General features: G+C 49.3%; 1 long non-coding RNA gene across 2 annotated transcripts in view; it reads left to right on the forward strand.

The window, feature by feature from the left end:
* LOC308340416 overlaps nt 1–23,117 on the forward strand; it is a 56,669-nt gene that overhangs the window by 14,778 nt on the left and 18,774 nt on the right. For both annotated transcript variants that reach the window (XR_013966594.1, XR_013966595.1), the window contains one exon: nt 741–957. This is a non-coding gene — a long non-coding RNA (uncharacterized lncRNA). The remainder of the gene's footprint in view (nt 1–740; nt 958–23,117) is intronic.

Raw genomic sequence — 23,117 nt, forward strand, 5'->3', positions numbered from 1 at the left:
TCCCCTTTCCCCCTCTACCCTACTTCCTCTCCCCTCTCCCTCTCCTTCTCCCTCCCCCCTCCCTCTCCTGTCTCCCTTTCTTTTCTTTCTCCTTCCTAATATTGTCTTTTTAAGACTAACATTTAAGCAAGAATAAAACTTAATGAGAAAAACTACTCATAGTATAGTTCTACCACCCTGTCACTCCAAACAGCGATTTTTCGCTTTTCTCCAGCACCTTCTAGCTCCTGTCTGTTTGTTCCCATAATGCTGACATGGGTAGATACAACCTTTTCTTTCTTTTGATGTTGATATCAGAACATTTTTTTTTCTACATTGTCTTTGTGATCACAAAATTGTCAATGGTTGTCAATACCCCACCGGGCCCCAGGGGTGCCCTGATGGACAGACGCTTCTCACCATGGCTGCATTTCTAGTTGTTTTTTTTGAGGGGGGCTCCTTTTTTGCTGCTTTTGTCACCGGGGGGCCCATGAGGTGGGCAGGAACTGTCGGAGCAGAACGCAGAGGGGTTGGGCTGCCTGGGGAGAGGGACAGGGAAGGCAATAAGTCAACTGACAGAGAGGCCTTGGGGATGTATGTGGCTGGTGGGAGCCAGGAGAATGGGATGGGGCTGCCATCAGGGTGTCTGATATTTATTTCTTGCAACTATTACGAGGACTGAATGAGATCATGTTTGTAAAGTGTCTGGCATTCAGTAAACATTAGTTCCCTTACTGCTCTTTCCTTCCCTTCTCCTTCAGATGGTCTTGAGCAACTCGGAGGTGTTGGTGATGGACACAATTATCTCTGTATAAGGAGACCATGGCTGAGGGCCTGGCAAAATGATGGTCAACGCACTCATTCAACAGATGTTTGTGGAGCACCTGCTATGTTCTAGAATGCGGGCCTGAATGAGACAGTCAAGATCTCTGCCAACATGGACCTTATAGCCTCGTCAGAGAGACAACCGATAAACAGGTAAACACAAAGTTAAGGATTTCCCATAATGTTAGTTCTATAAAAGGATGACAGATGTTTACAATGGAAGGTCAGGGGTGGAAGCTGAATTTTATCTGAAAGGGTCTGGAGGGGTATTTGGTTGGAAAGCAGGGTTATGGGGTCTGTCTCAAAATGGTGTTTTCTTAAGTTGGGAGTTTATTTGGATGTGTCTTTGAGAGTGAGCCATTTAGGATTTTATGGGAGGAAGAAGCTAACATAGGCTTTCCCCAAAGCCCATCCTCTAGTGCCAGCTTTGTTGGGGGATAGTTAATGTTTGAGCCAAGTTCTGCACAATGAGAAGGAACCAGCATGTGAAGTTCTGGGGGAAGAGGTGTGTGGCTATGTCCAGCACTCAGGGAGGTGTGGGAAGAGGGGGCAATGTGTGTGTGGGGGGCTCTGGGAGGCTGAGCAGGCAGGGCCTGTGGACGAGGACACAGGTCGCTAGGGTTTGATTTCCAGAACTGGGAGTTCCTGGAAGGCTTTCGGCAGGGCTGGGCTGTCCTGGTTGGGTTCAGGGTGTCGACATTCAGACATTAGAAAATACTGTAGATGAAGTGGTAAGTATGATGGGCAGACCCAGGCGTGATCAGGCCTCCCTGGGAATGTTACACATGCTGGGTTGTGGCGGGTGAAATAGGACGTGAACTGGTCATGAGTGGACTGCGTGCTATGGCCAATGAGACGCTCAGAAGAGACGCCACAGTTGCAACGTCTCTGTGACCGTGAGGACAAGGGGAGACTTGGGGAGGAATCTGGGAGGAGCCTTACTGGAGGACAGTGCCCAAGGCATGGGGGAAAGGAAGGCTGGGGCTGCCGTGTGTGTGTGGGGGGGGTCCCCCACGGCATTGGATGCCTCTCTTTTTCCTCCTGGTGTGGCTTCCCCCCGTCAGTGACTCTGTCCATAGAGCCGCCAGGCCTCAGGTGGGTGCAGCTTCCTCTGGGGTGTTCATGGGCTTCCTTGGGTTTCCGGGGGCTGGCCACGGTTGCTTCTCTCAGGAGTCCTTTCCACCCATGCTTCCGCCAAGCGCTCATGTCTATAGGGGCACCAAGAAATACAGCTGGATTGTTGGGATTCTCTTATGATTCTTTCAGAACGAGTGCGTGTCTATCAACTTGCTTGGGTACATGTATTCAGACATTTCTGGTCACACCAGCTTGAGCGACTTCTGGCTGCCATACAGACCTGCTGTATGGTGGCCGTCAGACCCCCTCCACACAGATCCCCACACGTGGGTCTGATCCGCCACTCCCTGGCAACCCACAGACGTTTGTATACGTTCGTGGACCTGCCATAGTGTAACTCACCCCATCTGTGGGATTCACACCCAAACTCCCAACACAAAAGGCTGCACCAGCAGAAGACCCTTGGTCTCCTGGACCCTCCTTCTGAGGAGCAGGTCTGGGTACCATGTGCCGTCCATGGGGCTCAAAATGCAAATTTCATAGGTGGGTGACCCTGAAACTATGCTTCATGACCCCTTAGTGAGTCATGAAGTCAATTCACAGGGTGGCAACTAACTCCCAAAGAAAGCGTAGTAGGTAAATTTGCATGGAATAAGGTGGGAAATATGAGTCAGTCTGTCCTGTATGTAGTAAGGATAAGTGTAATGTGAGCTATTTTTTTCAAATGCGTATTATGTGTACCAGATTGCAGTGTAATTTTTTGTTTTTACTGTGACTTGTGGCAGAAAATGTTTGAAAGGCACCACAAAACCTTTCTTAGTCTACCACTGTGATGGGCAGTAAAGAGAAGTCCTTTCCCCTCCCCTGCCCTCTGGAGATGTTGGCTTGTGGGGAGCCTGAGCCCCCGCAGAGCTCGGTGATGTGGCATAGTTGTGCCCTGACCTGGTATGTTGGAGGGGTGATGCTGGCAGCTGAGATGTTGTCTGGTGGGGGGCTAGCTGAGAAAATAGCCAGAAGATGCTTATAAACCAGAATGGACAAGACTGGTGGAGGGGTTGGTGGCAGCTGAGGCTAAGGCTCCAGCCAGGTTTGGGTGCGGGGGTGGGGGGTGACTGGGCTGGAAATGTAGGTAGGGGACTTGTCTTTTGTGAAGGTGGATAGTGAGATTTGTCACCTGTGTATTGAGTCTGGGTGGCAAGGGAGACTTTTAGTTGGCCACAGCCATGGTGGTCCTGTGTAGGGTCTGGGGAAGAGTATGGGTTGGAGGTGCAGGTGTGGGTTCTGTTGCATGGGTGGGAAGAAACAAGGGTTCGGGAGTGTGGGAGGTCAAGAAGAGACCCAGGAGAGAGCCCTGAGAAGCACTGCTATGCAAGGAAGGACCAGAGGCAGGGACACTGTGATGAGGGCAAGGGAGAGGCTGTTCTAGAGGCCAGGGGGCAAGTTCCAGGGAAGAGGCATGGCCTGCTGTGTCCCAGGAGTCACTGAGCAGAGGATCTAACCAGAGAGAGGACTTGAAACAACTAGAGAGCTGCTGGGGCTGAACTTCATGCTGCTGGCTCCGTGGGCCAGTGCACCCCCGAGACCTGCCAGGACTTCCCTCAACATGTCATCATCAAGAGCCAGGAAGGAAGAGAGTGAGGGTGGGACAAGGTGGAGGTAGAGCTATACTGTCAAGCTGGCAGGGCCACTGATCTCCCTTCCCCTCGGCCGCTGAGTCCCTTACCACAGCAAGGGACATCGGGAGACATGAGTTATAACTCCGGCCATCAGGAGCTCCCCTCACTCTCCATAGGCTTCATTTCCTGACCTAAAAACGAATGGGGTATTACCAGAATCATCTCTTAGATCTCTGCCTTCTCTAAAATTATTTGAGGCCATCTGTGAAATGGGCTTTATCATCCTTGCTCTGCCTCCTTCACGGGAGGAACACTTTGGAGAATTGTCCAGAACCATCAAAGCAAGAGTATTAAGATTATAGTCATCATTCTGGGTAGTTACACAAAGGAAACGAATACACAAATTTGAAAAGATACACATACCTCTATGTTTATGGCAGCATTATGTAAAATAGCCAAGATATGGAAGCAACCCCAGTGTCCATCACTAGTTGAATGGATTAAAAAAGGTATATGTACACAATGTACACAATGGAATATTAGTCGGCCATAAAAAAGAATGAAATCTTGCCATTTGCAAAAACATGGACGGATCTAGACAGTATTATGCTAAGAGAAATAAGTCTGACGGGCACCTGGGTGCTGTAGTTGGTTAAGCATCTGAATCTTGGTTTCGGCTCGGGTTGTGATCTTGGGGTTGTGGGATTGAGCCCTATGTTGGACTTCATGCTCAGCATGGAGTCTGCTTGAGACTCTCTCTCCCTCTGCCCCTGCACGTGTGCTCCCTCTTTCTTTCAAATAAATAAATCTTAAAAAAAAAAAAAAGAAGTCAGAGAAAGACAAACATCATATGATTTCACTTATAGTGGAGTTTAAAAAACAAAACAGATGATTAAGTAAACAAACCAACAACCAACAACAAAAATGGAAACAGACTCAGAGAGAACACACTGATGGTTGGTCAAAATGGGGGGATAGGAGGAACTGAGGCAGAAACTTACTAACCTAGCTAGTAATTGTTAGGCACGGCCTGGGTGCAGGTCTCTGTTAGATGCTGGGGTTTCCATGGAGACCAGGATACAGGACTGGCTGGGAGGGCTCCCCGCTGTGGGTACACAGCAAAACCACCCCTGCGGCTTTTCAAACCCGGATTCCATGGGTCATGTGCTAGACCTACCTCTCTGAAAGCTTCAAGGAGGTCACCTTGGCATGTGTCTGTTGAAAAAACCCCATAGGGGATTTAGTTGCACTTGGAAAGGTGAGGACCACCCGCTGAGTGGGAAGAGGCGAAGCAGCTCCCTGAGATGGAGTGGGAAGAGCTGGAAAAAAGCGGGGTCGTGAGCGCTGGGACAGAGTGCTAAGGGACCCCAGAGAGGGGTGTGTGAACATCGATGCGATCAGGGAAGACTTCCTGAAGGAGAAGCTGCCTATACTGAATTTTGAAGGATGCAGGAAGAAGGAAGAGCAGGTGTGAAGGCACAGAAGCTTTAAATGGATGGTCAGATGGTGCCTTTTAAAAGTATCTGCATATAAAGTACGCAGTCCAGGTAAGAGGTATACCTCATGGGCAAACCCACTTGTGACCCTGAGAAAGTCCATTGCAGACCCCTCCCTTTTCCCGACTTGGGCCAACTTCCATTATAAGGCTGGATGTGTTCACTGGGGAATCCATTCCTGTTAATAATGGATTTATGCAAACAAAGGTAGCAGCCATATCAAACCAGACCAGGACAAGAGGCAGGCTTTTCTCGGGTTTTCCCAAGATCAGGCAGGAATAAGTGGGTGAATTTACCAAGGCCTGATTATGCGAAGGTCTGTTCTGCATTGTTGCTAGCTATAGTAAAGTATTATTGCTGCCGCCTTAGCACTTCAGAGAGATGGAAGGACTTGCCCAAGGTCACACAGCAAGTGAGTAGAGAACTCGGACTTGGGTCTAGTCCTACTTGGGCACCCAATGAGATGGCCGAGAGTGCGGAAGCTAGACTTGCTGGGCTTGAATCCCTCGTTCATGTGTCTGAGGGATCGCGGGGCAATTTCCTTCAGCTCTGGGCTCAGTTTCCTCATCCGTACGAAGGGAGGCTGACAGAGCCTTCCTGGTAGTGCCGTGGTGAGGACTGAATGCACAGCACCTGCGTGTAGTGGGTGCCCTGTCGGTGGTCCCGAGAACGCCCCAATGCTGGTGGCAGTCACACTCCCTCCTAAGCCCGGCCTCCTGCTCTGTCACACCCAGGGAACAGGTCCGAGGGACTCAGATTTGGCAGGGCCCAGACAGCCTCTGCAGCTCTGACATTCTGGAATATGTGATGAGTCTCAGTTTCTGGAAACACAGCTGAAGTCCGGGGATAACTTGTCTGGAGGCAGGTGGATTGTCCCTTTGACCTTCCTGAGCACCCAGTTTGCTCAGCTCGGCGGAGGCAGGTAGAGGGACAGAAACCTCCATGTCTCATCTGGGATGGTGTCATCAGCTCCTGTCAGGAGGCTGGGCTGCCTTGTAGGGCTCTGGGGAAAACTATGGGCATGGAAGTAAAATGGGTTTTTTGGAGAGGGCGCTGGCCTACTTGTGCCAGTGGCAGGCAGGAGGGCAAGAGAAAACTCCGGAAGTACTGAGTTTTAAAACCCTTTGGATGCAATCTCTAAAGGGCCTGTGTGCACGGGCTGGCACCGTGGCACGACACAGAGCCATCAGAGGCCGCCAGGGCATGGCTGGCGGGCAGGTGGAGGCCTGCCAAGCGGACTGCAGCCCAGGTGGGGGGGGGAAAGGGGGGAATTTCTATGCAAATGAGCCTGACAGAGGCAGGTGGTGTGTGTGTGTATGTGTGTGTGTACGTGTACCATGATGGCAACAACACTCGGAAGGGCAAAACCTGGAAGCTTCATGAAGCTGCAGGAGAAGAAAGCCAGAGACAAAGGGCTGGGAAGAATAATGCCAGGGCAGACGGGCAAGAGTCTGAGCCCAGGACTGGGGCCTGCTGCTTCCAAGACCCCCAGCTCTGGGCCTGCTGGAGTGGGAAAGGGGCGGTGGGCCCAGGGCAGGTCAGGGTTGGGACGCTCAGGGTTGGGACGCTCCTGACAGAGCTTCTCCTATGCCGTGGTGGAAACAAAAGACACTGCCTGCTTCTCTCCTGTGGGTTAACTGAAGTGGAGAGTTGGGGCACAGTTATCTAGAAAATGGCATCGGAATCCATTGTGAAAGTCAAAGGACTTCTCAATTTGGCCCAGATCATCCCGGCTGTGTAGCCCCAATGATTATTTTCCTCAGCCAATTCAAAACAGTAATGGTTTGCCACCAGACCCTGTGGGAACCTGCCTATCTTCAGGGCCTGCTGACACAGGGGAGGTGCTCAGGGAGAGAATACTGAAGAGACAGAAAAGGAACTCGAGTGCCAGGCGGGCTGAAGAGCATTCCAGGTCCATGAGGAACACCTAGCGGATGAGGGCCTCACTGGCCAGGGAGCCAGAGCTCACGCAAGCACACCCCTGCCCACAGCCGTGATGATTTCATGTGATCAGTAAGGGCGATGGCCACAGCCAATGGTTGTGAACATTTGGTCTGTACAAGACTGTTCTCAGTGCTTTGCATATATTAAGTCATTTAACTCCTGTGAGAGTATGAGGTAGGTGGGATTCTGAAGCACCTTTGACTACCATGGAAACCGAGGCACAGGAGTTCAAATTCCGTGCGCGAGGCCCCAGAGTGAGGGCCACTCTCGTGGGGAAGATAGGATGGGCACCATTTTGCAGCTGAGGAAAATGAAGCCCAGAGAGACCACGGTATCCAGGATCACAGGATCACTGAGATGGGTGCAGAACCCCACACTTGGCTAGCCGGCCGCTGGGGAGGCAGAGGCCTGCATGAGGCATGTGTAGATCTTTGACTGCCTTCATGCTGTGTGCGAGCCACTGCCCCAACCCAGGCCTTTTGACCTGAAACAGAGGCACTTTCTGCTGGTCCTTCATGCCTGGGGGACCCTCAGATACCCTGAATCCCCCCAGGTGCTCCAGAACCCCTGGGCTGCTGGCATCCTGGGGCCTGCCCTGCCTGCCAGGAGCAGGTTTGCCCAGCCGTTCGGCTTTCTCCACAAGTGCTCCCAGGCTGAAGATGCAGCCGGACCTTGGGCTTCCTCAGAGAGACCTGGGTCGGTACTCAGCACAGCACAAGCCTCCACTGTTAAAGCAGCCCAGCTGTCTGACATCTTCCTGCTGGGCCCTGTGAGGGGTCAGACTTCATCAGTGGCTTGTAAACATTTCGGGCCAAGATCCCTTTGTTTAGATAACATCTTGTTCGCAAGTTTCGTAAGACAACAGTGGTGCTGGGCTGGCTGAGGATGGCGAGCCCCCTAATAGCCCGGCGGCCAGCCTTGTCTGGACGCTGTACAGGCCACCCCTCGGGGCCCCCTGGGTTCCTTGGAGCACATGTGAACCCCCGTGAGATAGGTGCTTTCTGACATCCCGTAGTCTCATGGAGACATACCGAGTCTCGTGGAGAAACAGGCCTGTGTCTTTGGGTCCAGGCCTGCTTCTGGTCTGTTTTGGGGAGCAGACAAGGCAGGAAGTAGAGAGAAAGGACAAAGGCTTCTGGGTCCCTTCGGCCTTCATCCCACTCAGCAAGTGCACTTGTGGGTTTGGGGTGAACAGACCCGCGTTTTAATATCATGGCTTCCAGTTCCTAATTGGGTGACCTAGGATAAATCATTCCACGTATGCAAGCCTGTTTCCTCTCCTTCGGAGGGGTGCTGGGTTTGAGTAACGTAACACCTGTGAGCCTTTGGCCTGGCTTCTAGTGCAGTGTACTTTCTTGGCTACAGCACGGGTCTCCAGGGGTGTTTGTGTCTGGCTCTGGGAGGCACATGCTGTCAAGGCTGGACCCAGGCTTTACTTTTGGCCAAACTGGGAGGTGCTCTGGGCTCCTCCTTTCTTTCGGCTGTCCCTCTTTTTCCTGCTCCCCTTGGGTGCTGCCAGCAAAGCTTCCTTGGTCATGACATTCCCTGGCCCGACAGCTTGTCTTGTCAAGGTCACACACTCTTTGAATCTCCCAAGGTGAGCATCAGCAAGCCTGCTACACTGGGCTCCTCTTCCAGGCAGGGCAGTGAATTTTGTCCACTAGAACGTGGCCGAGCTCTTCAGGCTGTGGGCCCCTGGGGCACCTGGCCTGCTTACCTCTCTGCCCTCAGCCCCCAGTCCCAGCCCAGGGTACTTCGAACAGTCCATTTCAATGATGTATTGGGATAGAATGGTCTTCCTTCTTTCTGATCCGAAAGAGTGATCCTGAAGATAGAAATGTCTGGCCAGGGGCGCCTGGGTGGCTCAGTGGGTTAAAGCCTCTGCCTTCAGCTCAGGTCATGATCCCAGGGTCCTGGAATCGAGCCCCGCATCGGGCTCTCTGCTCAGCAGGGAGCTTGCTTTCCCCTCTCTCTCTGGCTGCCTCTCTGTCTACTTGTGATCTCTGTCTGTCAAATAAATAAATAAAATCTTTAAAAAGAAAAAAAAAAAAAAGAACTGTCTGGCCAGCTCCAGGGGTGTAAAAGGAGATTCCCTTTTGTAAAGACCCAGTGCCCTTTAAATTTTGGAAGAGTCTATGCGACAGGACTTTGCTGCGAGGCACAAAGGGGAGGGTTTGTTGTTTTGTTGGGGAGGTATGTTTTTTGACCTCAGAAAATGTCAGTCGAGACTATGGATTAGGGCAGGAGGAGGAAAGGAACTTGTTAGACCCAGACCAGGACCTTCTTCAAGAGGCCAGAGAGGAATTCTTTGATTAAAACAAGCCATTCCCAATGCCAGGGAAGGAGTTTTTTGTCTCCGTGGTAGCCAGAGAAGTTGTAGGATGGATGCCAGGAAGAAATATATATTTTCCAGGGGAGGACGCAGACCAGCTGAAGGAAATCAGCATTTTTCCAGAAAACCATGATGGCAGTACCAAAGGCCCCCCAGCTGCCTCCGTCCAGATCCTTCAGAGCCTATTGCCTGGCCCAGCACCCCCAAGTCTGGGGTGCTGGTATTATCCAGGTAATGGAACACAATCGTGTGTGTTTTCCTGCACAATTATAGCTCTCGCAGTGTGAGCCTACACAGTGACTCCAAGGGCCGACCCGGGGGCTTCAGGGACTATCCACATGGAAGGTGTTGTTTCAGAGGCTTTGGCAGGAAGGCTGAAGTTCAGGGCTGCTTGTGGTAACCCAGACTCCTGTCTGCTTTGAAGGCCACTGAGTATTGGGTCTGAATTCGTACACCTGTGTGGTTGCCCTGTGGAGGTGGCAGTAGAGGCTCTCCCAAAAGGTAGGGGACAAGGATCTGTGGCTCGGGGCAGTCAAGACCCTTGTGCTAAGAGGAAGCTTCTCTTGTCTGCATCCAGAAACAGTGCCCGCTAGGAGAGTGGACAGCAAGACCCTTGGTCTAGGGGCATCTGCTTCTCTGATTCAGATGCCCAAGCCGAGCAGGAGCTTATAAAGCATCTAGTCTAACCCCTTCAGCCCACAGGCCAGGGAAGCGATCTGGACCTGTTGAATGACTGGCTGTTGGCATTCCAGCGGGCATTTTAAACACCTCCCATCCCTTAGAATAGGACCAGCATCCCCAAACACCACTGGGCTTATTAAGTAACCCACAGTTAGGGACAGGGTTGAAACTAGAATCCAGACTATTAAAAAAAGGCCATCAGGAAAAAAAAAAAGAACAAAACTAATGCCATAAACAAAATGAAATGAAAAACTGGGGAGAATGTTTGCAACTCATCATACCGGGAAAGAGTGAATTTCTTTAGTATGTAAGGAACCATTACAAATTAAAAAGAAAAGAACCAACGACTCAACAGAAAATTTATCTGGGAATGGACATCATTTACAGTGGAGGAGGTTCAAACGGCTCTTAAAACGTTTACAAAGTTGCTCAACTTTACGCAAAAGAGCAGAAATACACATTTAAAATATGAGACACTGGTTTTTACCCATCCAGTTGGCAAAGGTCAGAAAGGTCTACATCACCTAGTGCTGGTCTAGGCTGTGGGGAAACAGAGACTTTTATATGATATTGTTGGAAGCATAAATTGATAAAATCTCTATGAAGAGTAATTTGATAATAACTATCAAAATGAAAAAGGCACGGTCCTTTTCACCTCCAGGAATCTCTCCTATAAATACATTAGCGCACTTGCAAAGTGAGTAGATACAGGTCTATCAGTAAAACACTGGCAGAGTTAGAGTCAAATAATTATGAGCCTACTTCCATAGAGGACTTCTTAGATAAATTATGGTATATCCAGATAATAAAATGTTACACAGCCATTAAAAAGAATGAACCAGCTCTCTGGATGGATACGGAATAATTCCTAATGCATATTGTTATGTGACCAAAGTAATTGCAGAATACACGCAACCATTTGCATGAATAGTAACGTGTGTGTGTGTGTGTGTGTGTATTTGTATATATGTATATGTGTATATATAATAGTAATATATATGTATACACACATATTTGAAATTGCTTGTATGTGCATAGGTTCTCTTTGGAAGGATACACACAAAATCACAGTGGGGCCTCTGGGAAGGGAAAGTGGGTGGCTCTTAGCACAAGTCTTGGCTGAGCACACGTCTGGGCTGGGGTGGAGGGAAATTTTCACTGTATGCTTTCTTGTTTCTTTTGAATTTTGTTTCATATGTGTCTATTCCTGGTTTTAAAAAAATGACAAACAGTTAATTCAGCTCCGGAAGATTCAGAGAGGAGGGTCTCGGGGCCAAACTCACCTATCATGACAATTCCACCTGGCTGACTGTGACCTTGGTGGGACGCAGACCAGAGAGGGAGGCTGTGTCTGGGACAGATTCAGCTGTGGGCCAAAGAAGGCCTGAGGTGGGGAGGAGCTAGGCTGGCTCAGAAGGTCTGGGGGACCCCTCCCCCAGTACACTGGAATCAAAAGGGAGCATTTGAAATGCCAGTGATCTTGAAAACAAATGGCTACTTGGGTCAGATGGCGGGCCCATTTCCAAGTGCCTGTCAGGGTAAGGTCTGTGAGGATAGGGACGGTTGGGTAGCTTTTTGCAGGCCCTGGGGTGACCTGCGGTGACCCGCCTGAGTAGTGCTGAGCCCCAGTGTGCACCGGTGACGAAGTCATCTGGCTTTTGAGCTCAGTGGCTGTTATCCGACGCTGCTGTGTTCTCTGAGGTGAGATCTGCACTGGGAACAGGTGGGAGAGCAGAAAGAACATGGCGTTTGGAGTCATGCTGATCTGGCTTTGGGCGTGAACTCTACAAAGAGGGGGATTATAGTGTTAAATCAATGAAACAAGCGGACTCTAATGTCATTGTGGCCTACACAAGGAAACCCAAATCTAAGCCTGTAAATGCCTCAAGGTTATGAAACCAAAACGCCAAGGACAGCCCATCAGAGACAGCCAGCGAGGGGTTCAGCGATAGCGATCAGTTTCCTCCCGTAGTTCTGGCATTTTCTCTTTATAAATCCTTCCCTGAGCTCCTGGAGGCGGAGCCCTCCTCACCATGTTTGGTTTGGTGCTGCCCCATGAGAATCCATGTTCTCTCAGTTCATCCGTTCAACATTTTCATATGCATCAGTTTTATCTTTTAACAGTGGATAGGAGCGGGATCCTTACGCTTTCAGTCTCCGCTTCCCATCGGCGAAGTGGGGGTGATCTTATCCACGCCGCAGGGCTGTCATTCAGTCTGATGTGAGTGAGAATACCATACCCAGAGTCTCAGCGCCTCCCAGACGCCCCTGTGGCCTGGTGCAGGTGACACTCTAGGACCATGACAAGATGGCTGCAGTAGTTAACGGGCTCTAGGCAGGTGGCCTAGGTTGGAATCCTCATTGTGCAAATTATAAGCTGTGAGATTTAGGGTAAATTGCTTAACCTCTCTGTGTTATATAACCTGTAAAACTGGATTGATAATAGTACCTAGTTCACCTAGAGTTGCTGTGAGCATAAAAAGTGAGAAATAACTCGTTCTGTAAAGCACGTAGTGTGGAGCCCAACTTGGAATCACCAGTCAAGAACATTAGCTGTCATTCTTATTATGAGTATTATTTTGGAACAACTGGATATATCAGTCAATGACTGATCTTAAAAGTTTAGTTATCATCGGCACCTGGGTGGCTCAGTCCATTAGGCATCTGACTCTTGATTTCAGTTCAGGTCAAGATCTCATGGGTTGGGATCATGGGGACCCCAGACCCCTAGAAACAGGCTCCATCCTCAGCGGGGAGTCTGCTTTTCTGCTTCTCCCTCTTCCTCTGCCCCCTCAACCCCTGGCCCCAGGTCTCACTCTCTGTCTCGCTCTCAAATTAATTAATGAATTAAAAAAAAGTTTAGGTATCGGGTTGAACTTTTTCTTTCTTTCTTTCCTTTTTTTTTTGGACACACAGTGAGAGATGCCGGAATTGGCACCCTCAGTGTGGGCAGCTTACATTTTCCAGAGATATAGGTCAGGCAAATGGGCAAAACACAGCCAATTAGACTCACCCTGAAACTGCATCCCATCTGGCAGGACCCATGTGGGACCAGGTCAGGGAGGAGTCATGAAGGGGCTTATTTCAAAGAAATAAAAATTGCCGAGCCATGCTGTTCAGGGAGAAACACGGGGCATTTGGAGTGGTCTTTGAAGGAAATGGAAATGAAATTCACAAGACCTTGGTGGAGGGTAGAGGCAGGGTCTGCATAATGGGAGGATGCTGGATTTTTTGCGAGGTTCTGAGTACAAGGAAAGGGAGGCCGTGTTTGGGAAGCTGCAGTGTTTTTGGCTTTCTTTCCAGGAAAAAAATGTTATGGGGGGTGGTGAGGGAGGCCAGTGGAGCCAGAAAACCTCCAGGCAGAACAACTGGAAAGGTGTAAGCTTTTGCACAGGCCTGAGACACTGGCTTTGAGGGGGCTTAGCATAGCAAAGAACCCAAAGAGGCCCAAGGATACAGTGGAACCGATTATTGACGTCATGTAAGATTAGACATTTGTTAGAGGGATTTGATAGCAATAATAATTCACTAGGTGCCTCCTCCCACATTAGATGACACATCCCAGCAGCACCAGTAGTGAGGAGTCCCAGTAATTGGGAAATGAGGGGAGTGAGAGGGAAAAGCGCTCAATGCAGGGTACACATATTCACTTACAAAATAAGCCAAACAACACAACCTACAGAGAGTACACCTGGGCCCCGCTGGGGCCTCCTGCCTCCCCAACATTTTAGCGGAACTTTGTGTAATTGATTGCCTTTTGATTCAGGAGTTTCTAGAAGTGTGTTTCCATCCTATGACTGGGCCCAGCTGAAACTCAAGGTGGGGGGAACCGCGGCTCTCCGCTTCTTCAGAACTCTGTGTTTTTTGAGACAGAAGCATGGGGGCTCTTTCCACCCGTGTTTCCCGTAGATCTCACTTAGGAGACCACTTCCACCCTGATGTGTTTGTTAGGATAGCACATGGGGTTCCGAAGCAGGCTGACCCCAGCGTCCGATCGCTCCCTAGTTACACTCTACTGAATGAGAGTGTAATCCCAGGCCACTTTCATAGAGGGGAGCTTCGCTGGGCCCCAGCTCTGGTCCACAGGAGATCCTAGGACAGGGGACATCCAGCCAAAGCCCTCCCCGGCCCTCTGCGGTCGTTCCAGAAGCACCATGAATCTCAGCGCCCTTGGCACAATGAGAGAAGAAATCGAAACAGGATCTAGGTCCAAGCTGTTACTTAATTACGATTATTATTTTTCATTTCACCACCAGGAAATTTCAACCCCAGGATGGCCGAAAGCAGAAGGCCGCACACCCTGGAGTCGGAAACCTATTTTGTAAGCACTTCTTCGCAGCCTCCCAAAGTTTAAATATTAATTTGCCTGTAATTGGCGGAGAAAACAAACAGGCAAATTAAAAACGCAACAAAGCTGACTTTCTCCTTCCTCGGAGCTCCCTCCCTTTTCATTTCACCGCCGCCTAGAACGGGATATAAGACAATGGGACCCGGAGCTGGGTGGAATTCTAAGCCCAGGCTTGCCTTAAAGCTACAATATGGATTTAATTTATATGCAAATGCAAGCAATAAAAAGGCAGACACTGTAGAAATTATAGGGTCCCCCCCTCCTTTTCTTAGGAGATGCTCAAACCCTTTCTCTCCCCTTCCCACTAAGACTAATTATTATTGGTTCCTGCTCCCTTCCCCTCTCCTCCTGCCTACTCGGGGTGTAAACTGGGTCTTTTAAGAAAAGTAATGGAAGATTGGGACTAAGAGAAGGAGCATCAGGATAATTTCACAGTCTGACTCCCCACCCCCACTTGTTTTTTTTTTTTGCCTGCCGGGCCCTCCTGGGCCCTCCTGTTGGCCAGTAGAACGCAAAACTGATCAAAGCTAGCCGGAAGCCTTAAGTAGGCCAAAATGGGCCTAAAGTATGCTAATAGAGGAGCTAAATATACTTTAATCCTGTTATAATACAAGGTAACTTGGAGGCAGGGAAAGGGCCTGGTGGTTTTGGCAGGGGGCGGAGGGGGGCTAGGGACCCCTGTGAACCCTGAATAGAAGTTGCTTCCTATTCTTTCTCTGGCTGGGGGTGGGAAGGGGGCCTTCTTCCTCAGATGCCCACACCAGCCCCGCCTGTCCCGTTTACTGAGTGTCAACAGTTGGGTGAGCAAGACTTCTGAGCCCTTAGATCAGTACCCTGTGACCCTCCACATTGAGGCCACACCATTCAGCCAAGCCTTCCAGCTGTTGCCTGAAGGATGAAGGATTTTTTTTTTTTTTGGTTTCTTTTTTTTTTTTTCCCCAAAGTACGGCATGGCTTAAGAGAACACTAAGCAACAGTTTTAAATTATGTCCTTACCACCACCCAGCTTGCTCTACAGATCCTGGGGCAGGGGGCTGTTCTGTGCAAGGCCCGGCGTGTCGCGTCCAGCCTGGTGAAGAGCAACACGGACACCCAAGTACATTTTGGGCGGCACCAAGCAGTCCTTGGAAGGGAACCAGCCTCTCTGGCTACCTTCAGAGCTGGCTTCTGCTACGCCAGCCTTGATTTTTACAGAGGAGACCGGGAGTGGAAGTTGATTTGGTAACTCTCCCTGAAATAAGAAGTTGGGGTACTGTTTCCCACCTCGCTCTGGGCTCTGGGCCTTGGGGGCTCTTTCCAGAATCAGGGACGCATTTCCTGAACTGGGTCTCCCTTTGGAAGAACCAGGGTCCAGACTCCCCCGCCCCCTTCCCGGAGGACCCCAGAGGACTCCGATGGTCCCCAACTGCCTCTGGTATCAGAGGATTGAAAACAAAGGTGGCATTGAGGCCTGCCTCCCACCCTGTGGCCGGAAGTCTGAAGGGTGGGATGGGGAGGAGACCGAGGGTCCCAGATACCTCTCTGTTAAGTACAAATTACATACTGGATATGTTAAGTTATAATGGTGTATTTTGCATCTGACTTAGTTTCATGAGAATGCCAGTACTTCGTCCCAAATGCTGAGTGCATGACATATGCAAACAAACAGAATTCAGTCCCGACAGAATATGTTTTGTTTGAATTCAGGGCCAACTTTCCCTTCCTTTCTTTCTCTCTTTCTCTTTCTTTCTCCCTTTTTTCCTTCTTTCCTTCCTCCCTCCCTCCGTTCCTTCCTTCCTTCCTTCTTCTTTCTTTTTATTCCTTTTCTTTTTCACTCAGTCACTCTTACTTTCTTCCTCCCCTCCCTGGCCCCCCCTCCCGCCCCTCCTCAAGTCCCCACCTGGATGCTCTGAGAGCCAGAACACTTCCAATGCACTGTGCTTTGGGGGCGTTGGCTAATGAAGTCGGCCAGAATGTGTATGAATGATTCTGTCTTGAAAACCTGGCACTGAACAAAGAGATCATTTCTATACCACCCCCTGCCCCCACCAGACCTACATATCCTGGTCTGTAAGGTGAAGGGTTGTACCAGGTGTTCCCTGAGCTTCCTGGAAGCCTCTGACTGTCCAGGTGGCTGTCTGTTCCCAACCTCTCCTGCATGTGTACACGGGAGTTTAGGAGATCTGGTGACACAGTAGGTGTGGAGTGTGCATTCAGTGTTGACACATGTCGGAGGTAAGGGCCTGGAGCACCATCATCACCCAGCGCAAAGAGAACCCGCAGACAGCTTAAGAGAGACTGAGTTTTGATCCTGGCTGTACCACTTCCTGGCATTGAGATTTGGGACAAATGCTGAAACTCTGCACATTTGAGTTTCCTAGTCTGCAAAATGGGGGTAAGAATCTCTATTTTTTGGGATTTTGAGGATCTCATGAGCTGATACCTGTGACGTGCTTAATAGGCCCCCCCTTTTAAAAAAGATTTTATTTATGCATTTGACAGAGAGAGAGAGAGATAGCGAGAGCAGGAACACAAACAGGGCGAGTGGGAGAGGGAGAAGCAGGCTTCCCGCTGGGCAGGGAGCCCAATGTGGGGCCCGATCCCAGGACCCTGGGATCATGACCTGAGCTAAAGGCAGATGTTTAATGACTAAGCCACGCAGGCTCCCCTAATAGGGCCCTTAGAACATGGTAAGTACCTCTTAAAAGTTGTCTTTACTACTACTCCCCTGTAACCAGAGGAAAAGTCCCTTTCTGCCCTTTTGTTTCAGTAAGGGTCAAATGCATAATCTGCCTGGAGCCAGTTGTGAGGGCTCATCTGCCCCCAGTGTGTTTTCCTGCCAAGTTCAAGAGCTTCGGTGTTACTCAGATCTGGGTTCAGGGTGGATGCTGAGGTCCTTGGTCCTGAGGCGGGTCTAAGCCTCTCCTCTCACATTCTCCTTCTCTTTGGTTCTGCTTTCCCTCTCACATATCTTCTTGGAGGCCTGGCGTATGGCCTCGATGAGCATACAGAGAAAATAAAAACTATTTGCAAATGTCCCATCTGGCCAAGACTTTCTATTTCTCGCTTGAGTAGACCCCCCCCTCCGCCCCCAACAACGCATCTTGAGGCCTGACTCATCACTTCTGTTTTTGCAACAACTCATAAACTGGTTTTAATTATACGGTGCTTTTCCAAATAAACAACTCTCCCGAAAGAGAAAACAACCTCTGATTTTTGTTACATTAAGTGAAGACCAATCCCAGCACCACGATCGCTGACGAGTCAGTGACCGGAGGCTTCTCATGCTGTCCTTGTGCTCCTGCCGGCCCTCCTGGACGGGAGCACCAAGGACATAGGGAACCATCCCAGGGTGACAACCAGAAAAACCCAAAACAGAATTTCAGGACAGGGCTCCAGATCCCCACTGAAATTTGAAATTCGGGAGTTGTTTTGGTAGCTGTTTTGCCAGGGGAAAAACATGCAAAGATCCTTGTCTCCATCATCAACAAACACAATATTATTCTGACTACAGTATGACCCACGAAGCGTCCTCTGCTTGACTTCCAGACGGAACGCCGTCAACCACGTATGAATAGCAGCAGCCTATTTCTGAGCAATTCCTCAATTCCTCTTCTTCCTTTATTTAAACGCTTTATGTTCCACACATTCATTAACATTTCCCTGCATGTCTCATTATTATCTCATCAAACATTTATTATTACTTCAAGATAGATAATTAAAATTTTATACAGTTATTCTCTCTGTATGACAATCCCATGGATTTCGAATCTCCCCACCCTCCCCAGAACTCCTCTGTGCCCTCACAATCGCGTTGTAAAACTCATGAACTTTCAATTCACCGTGCGGAAAGCAGAGAAACAAAATCTAAAATTCATTTTGAATGGGGAGTTTCGTTTCCTGAATAATGACTCTGTTATGGCAGTTGCGAAAGAGTCAGAGAAAGGGGTCTCACAGGACAGTCCTCGCTCTTCATCAAATAAATAACCCGTCGCCATTGATAACATTACGAGGTAGACAAACAATGTCCGTGAGTGATTTGTTAGAAGTGGATTTGTTAGAAACGAGGACTCCCAGACAGCAAATGCAATAAACTGCCGAAGATTAGCAAAGAATTACTGTCTTTCCAGGATGCATAATACATTTAGGATTAAGAAATTTTGATATGGATTATATATCACACATATTGCACAGAGCACAGACGTATCGAATTTATTGCAACCAGGGTGAGATATTTTTTTCACTGGAATTTAAGAATGTAGATTGGGTTTTCAGCTACTTACGGCTCAGAAGAGAATTTCCGGGTGGGAGGAACGTCCAGCCTTAACAAGCCCTTGGCCTCTTGCTTTTCATGTGCTGTTTCCCTGCCTAGACCCGAGCGCAAGCAGAAGAGTCATCTGAGACCAAACCCGGCCCTGAGGGGCTTGACATGCAATTTCTGAAATTGCTTGAATTCGGTTTTGGAGCTATAAATCTTATTGTTGCACCGAAAAATAATCAGTGCCAACCTCCGGGAAATTCACACTGTTTCGCATTTCTTCTTTAAATATGCAAACCAGGGAGTTGTCGGTTTTGTCTGTCCAGTTAATTAAACAGGTTTATGCTCCTTAATTCGGGAAAAACACAAAGGCTATCCTTTCATTGCCTATCACCTCAATCAAAGAAGGAGAGGGCGAAGGGTTGGGGACCCATGTCTTCTAAACTTGTTAAAAGCGTGGTCTGAGAACTATCACTTGGCAAGCAACCACTTTCCCCACGCTGGGGCTTTCCACAAATCGCTGGTTGAGACTTCAGCATCGCTCGCAGGAGAATGTTTGCTCGGCCCGGGTGGTAGAGCAGATAGGGCAGGGACAGTCCGGGGTTCCGAGCTGGGGAATAAGCCGGAGGGCTAGTCTTTTTAACAGGCACTCAGGCGGTTTAGCCCCTGTGTGCAGATCTGTAGGTCCGCCCTGGGACTCATGCCCAGGGACACACGGCCAACGCCACTGCTGGCTTCTGATAGATGCCCACTGACTGACGCCAAGTCTCTCCCTTCTCCCCGGCCGTCCACATGTTCTCAGTCAGTGGCAACCGCACAACTCAGCTGCCAGAATTTATTAACATATAAAACAGGCCTGGCATGTCGAAAAAGAATGATCCTTGCCTTCAGGGAACTTTAATTCATTAATTTTTGTGGTGCTTTTCCTGTGCACTGAGCAAAGAAAACAGGGCACAATACGGATGGACGCTCCCTGACTTGGGATGGTTCAGTTAAAGATTTTTAAACTTTATGATGGTGTGAAAGTGATACCCAGGCCAGTGGAAGCTGTACTTGGATTTCTGAATTTGGATCTTTTCCGGGGCTACGCGGTGCTCTCTTGTGGGGCTGGGCATAGGGCAGTGCGGCTCAGCGCCTGCTCAGCCAGGGGATCCCCAGGACAAACAACTGATACACTTCAAACTACTCTGTACCCCAATAGCCATTTGGTTTCTAATGTGCAGTAAGGTCTCCGATCAATGACCTGGGATATTCAAACTTTTTTTTTTTTTTTTAATAGGCTGTGTTAGATGATTTTTGCCCTGCTGAAGGCTACCATAAGCGTTCAGAGCACATTTAAGGTAGGCGAGGTTAAGCTGTGATGTTCGGTAGGTGAGGTATAGTAAATATGCCTTTGATCTAACAGTGTTTTCAACTTATGACAGGTATAGGGGGTTGTATCCAGCTGGTGAGATCGAGGAAGCTCCGTGCAGGCAGAGTATAATTTGGTGTCAATGCGTTTGGTATAGATGGTGATCCTAAGAGGTCTGAGGGGTTTGGAAGGCTTGGGGCTGGCTTCACGGTCGGGGCTTGTGTGATAAGGGAGCTGGCAGGGGATGGTGGGTGGGCTTTGAAGAAGCTCTAGCATGCAATGTTAGGGCCCCCAGGGGCCTGGTCACACCTTTATCAAATCCTTATTGGGCCTCTATAGGATAAACAAGGCACCAGGTTAACAGATGTGAAGCTAGTCCCCAGAGATCTTCTGAGTAATATAAACACTCGGGGGGAGGGGTCAGGACATGATACATCTTTGTGAACCCCCACCCTGATTGCTTAGGGGGCACTCCACCCAAAAACTATACTTATAACTAAATTAAAATCCGCATCTGTCGTTCTGGATGTTCTTTGCTTGCAAAAGACTATTGAATCTTTTTTTCCCCCCTTTAGGTGTTTTTAGGGCTTTCCTCTTTTTCCTCTAATTAGAGGGCCTTCCTCTAATTCCTCAAGAATTCTGCTGATTCTAGAGTCTTTCCTTTAGGATGCTGAGATCTTGGGTCCCAGCACGCTTCCTGTCCTCTCAATACGTGAGTATTATCTGAGGGTCCCTTGGGCCCCAACAAGATGTGAGGCTTCTTTGGGTGGAGTGGAGGCACAGGGGAGGTGTCTGCCCTCCAAACTTGACCTCTGATTATTAAGATAAGAACTGAAATTCACTGGTGTGTAGTGAGGTCGTTGTCACGGGGAACCTGTGAGGTCCGGTGTCGTGCTGTCACCATCTTGGAGAGGGGAAAAGTGAGTCCCAGGATGGTTTTTAGGCTGTCAAAATCACACGGCTGGTGGGTGAGCTACCCAGCTCCCAGGGCACTGTGTCTCTGTGTCTGTCCGGGGCAAGGATTGCGTTGAGCTGGTCTGCGCACACCTGGCAGAAACCTTAGTAAGGATGGGCTGGATCAAAGAACGGCTCTCCCACGAGGATGGGGGCTGGCTGAGCAGTGTCTGGAGGCTCATCTGTGACAAGAACAGACCAGCAAACAGCAGGATAACCTAACACCAGCGCCGTGCATAGTTTTGACTTTGCATTTCTCCTTCATTGTCTCCCTGCTGCGGCAGTATAGACCAGTCGGTGAGAAATGTGCTCCTTTGCGTGCCCAGACACGGCCTAACATGGAGCAAATCTGAGCTCACCCTCACCCCTAGCCCCGTTAAATTGGTTTGATCAGCCTGGTGGCCTGGAATGTCTGAAGTCTTGCAAAAGACACAGGCATGTTTGTTGGTGGGTCTCACATACACTCCCAAATTTGACACGACTCAACAGTTGCAAGCCTATTTCTGTCTGCTTCTTGTACCCCCCACCCCCATCCCACTGCCCAGCCCCCACCATTCTTGCCACCAACATAGCAGAGGAAATATATCAGAATGACCCTTCTGGTTTTTTTGTTTTTGTTGTTTTTAAGATTTTATTTATTTGGTTATTTGAGAGTGTGAGCACAAGCAGGGAGGAGGGGCAGGGGCTGAGGGAAAAGCAGGATCCCCAAGGAGCAGGGAGCCCGATGTGGGGCTCAATTCTGGGACCCTGGGATCATGATTCGAGCCGAAGGCAGATGCTCAACGAACTGAGCCACCCAGGCATCCCCAGACTGACCCTTTTAAACATCATTTTATCCTGAGCAAAATCCTGATTTTAATGATAGAGTGAGTGCACGTCTATGTCTTAGAAAAGTCAAAAGCGTTACACAAACACAAGATGGGGTTGAGGGGCAGTCTGGCTTAGGAGCGAGTAGGGCTGGTCCGGGCTCAAAATGCCCAGACTTTGGAGAAGTCACTGAACCGCTCTTCTATTTCTGTGTCCTTTTTAGAAATGAAGTGAAATAATCAGTGCAGAGCGCTTGGCAGGGTGATTGGGATGGAGGGGGCCCTCCGTCGAGGGGAGCTATTACCGTTCGTATTTCTGGATCCTACATACATCTCAGGGCATTCATCCAGTACTCTCGACCAAGAACACCTCTCTGTCCCCCTTCCTCACTGGATCCTGACATCCTCTGGTGCCCTGACAAAGGTCTGGAATAGGGGTTAGGGTTGTCTCAAACCAGGCCAGACAAGTATAGTCCAGGAGTGAAGGGGTTGGATCAGGAGGCTGTAGAGAGCGGTGGGGTCTGTGACAAACCTCAGGGGGTGACTGTGATCTGCTCTAGTCAATGCCGGCTATACACGTGTGCCAAAGCCCCAGATTTTTCAAGGAAAGCCAGACTTTTTTTTTTCTTTTGGTGTGAGGTTAGTAGGTAACTGCTTACTTAATATCTTCTGAAAATACAGTTCAGGCCGACTCTGTACGGGCCAAACCAAACATGGCTCTGGGCCAGACGCGGGTTTCCGGGTGCGACCTCTGGCTCAGAAAGCCTGCGTGCTTCTAGAGAGGCCCGAGGCTAGGTGGAGCCCAGAAAGGCAGAAGCTACTAGGCCCTTCATCTTGTGGGAAGTGTTGGGAGAGTCTAGGCGGGCTCTCGCAAGAACGTGGAGATGATTAAATGAGGGTCTAGCTCAGTGCCCAGGGGCAAATCGGAATTCAGTGTTGTTACAGTTATATGCTCTAAAGTGCCTGTTTCCCCAGGATCACTTAGATGAGTGAGTGATAGCTTTGGGGGCCAGGTCCATTCAATTTTCAGTCTCTATTTCAGTGTTAATGTCATTTGTATGATCTTGGGTGTATCGTTATGTTTTTCTGGGTACGATCCATTTCTCTTAATATATTTTGCATTCTTATTTGCTATTGATATAATTATCCCTGAGGCATTTGAGTACTACAAAGGCCTTTATTTTATAATTTTTTAAAAGATTTTATTTATTTATTTGACAGACCGAGAGAGGGAACACAAGCAGGGGTACTAGGAGAGGGAAAGCCAGCTTCCCACCGAGCATGGAGCCCAATGTGGGGCTCAAACCCAGGACCCCGAGATCATGACCTGAGCCGAAGGTAGACGCTTAACGACTGAGCCACCAAGGTGCCCCTAGAAAAGCCTTTAGAAGTAACCTAGTTCCCACTCTCTGTTTCACAGAAAAGGAGTCCCAATATTAAAGAGAAGTTGAGTGGCTCACCCAGGGTCCCA

This window comes from Martes martes (genome assembly GCF_963455335.1).
Source record: "Martes martes genome assembly, chromosome: 3".
In the NCBI taxonomy this organism is placed as follows: Eukaryota; Metazoa; Chordata; class Mammalia; order Carnivora; family Mustelidae; genus Martes; species Martes martes.